Source organism: Alligator sinensis, unplaced genomic scaffold, assembly GCF_000455745.1.
Source record: "Alligator sinensis unplaced genomic scaffold, ASM45574v1 scaffold90_1, whole genome shotgun sequence".
Lineage (NCBI taxonomy): Eukaryota > Metazoa > Chordata > Crocodylia > Alligatoridae > Alligator > Alligator sinensis.
The window spans coordinates 1,614,825-1,616,728 of record NW_005842275.1 but is presented as its reverse complement, the minus strand read 5'-3'; positions in this window follow the sequence as shown (position 1 = coordinate 1,616,728).

Below are 1,904 nucleotides of genomic sequence, written 5' to 3'. Positions count from 1 at the left end.
GGCGGGTGAATGGGGGCCAGGAGCAGGTCGTGGGACACTCACTGCGGCTTGTCTAGGGACGAGGAGTGGGGAGGAGGCCCCTGTTGCTACTTGCATCTCTGGGGCTGGCACAGGGGATACATGCTCCTCCCCCCCCCTGCCATCTGTGCTGCATATGGGGTGGAGGCGGCTGCCACTGTGAGCTGTGCTCCACACCCTGCTGCCAGTGCCTTGGCAGCTGTGTGATGCCACGTCCCTCCCACCACTGGGCGGATGGCGCAGCCAGCATGCAGGAGGCACGTGGTATCATGTGGCTGCTGGGACACCGGCAGTGGGGTAAAGAGTGCAGCCTGCACACAGATCAGGGTGGCACGTGTCCCCTGTCTGCCCCAGGGGTGTGTGCATTGGCAGGAATCCCCTCCGTACCCCTAGATGAGCCACCCAGGCTCTGAGTGTCCCATAACCCACCCAGCCCTGGGGCCCCATTCAGCCCTGCCCCTGTTCCTGCCTCTTCCCCACTCCCTCTCTCACCATGGGGGCCTTGATCCTCCCCCTCATGCCCCTTCTCCACAACAGACTTACTTGCTGGGCGGGGGTAAGTGTGCACTTGCTCATGCACATGCACATGCTCAGCCCCGCCAACTCATATATTCTTCCTCTGCCTATGGAAGAGGAGGGAAGGAGGGAAGAAAAAAGGGGGAAGTTGGGGATGGGGCAGGGTTGGCTAGGGATTGGGGGGTGCTGGCAGGTGAGTGGGCTGCTGTGGGACTCTACAGGGACATGCAGGCTGGATCAGGGCACATGGGGGCTGCACGACCTGATCCTGGGCAAGCAGGGGTGGTGCAGGCTAGATTCTGGTGCATCGAGGTGCCACAGACTGGATCTAGGCACATAGGAGTGGCACAAGCTGAATGGAACCCAGGAGAAAGCAGAGGTGGAATCCCACCCACTGCTACTCTCAGGCTGAGTGCAGCTCCTGCATAGCCCTTGGAGCAGGAGAGGAGTTTCTCATACCCTGGGGACTGAGTAGGCAGCAGCAGGGGAGTCAGAAACTAGAAATCAGGGAGGAGCCCCATGGAGGGTGGGATGCAACCTGAGCAGCACAGGGCAGCAGGGAGGTGTTCCAAACAGCAGGGGGAAGCAGCAGGTGATTCAAGTGGGGTGCTGTGGGTCAATCAGGGTGGAGGGGGCGTGTTCCAAGCACTAGGGGGCCCTACCTCCCTCTCCTCTTCCTCTCCCTAGTCCCCTGACCCATACTGGCCCTAGAGCAGGGGTGTCCAACCTTTTTGAATGTGGGGCCGGATCACGAACTTTTTATCACCCAGTGGGCTGGTGAGCCATATTCAAAGACCTCACAGGAAGTGGTATCACATCAGGAAGTGATGTCACATGACCTTTGACACCAATGAAGCAGGAAGTGACAATGAAATGGGTCTAAATAACCAGTTCAAAACTCTCCCTCTATAGCATCCACCTCTGCCACTGTTCGGGACAGGATACTGAGCTAGATGGACCATGGGGTTGACCAAGCATGGCACTTTTTATGCTCTTATGTTCAGAAACTCTTATGTTCTTTGGCTGAGCTTCCAAACTATGGCTGAGATTTGCAAAAAGGGGTAGATAGGCATGTTACAAAGTTGTCATAAAGGATTTGGAGCCCTCTAAATCCCATTCATTTTAATGGAAGTTGGCCTTTTGACTCAGCTTTGAAAATCTCAGCCCAAGGTGCCAACCAAATAAATCAAAATATATTTTGCATTTCTATGCAGTGCATCTATGTGGGGCTCTCCAAGCATTTTACAAACATGAAATGAACCTTAGGATGAGCCCAGCCAGAGCAGCAGGGGCTCAGCTGCACTTTCCCCCTACCTGCACTGGTCAGTCCCCAGCGGCACATGGCTCCAACACCGCCTCTGCTGGCTGGT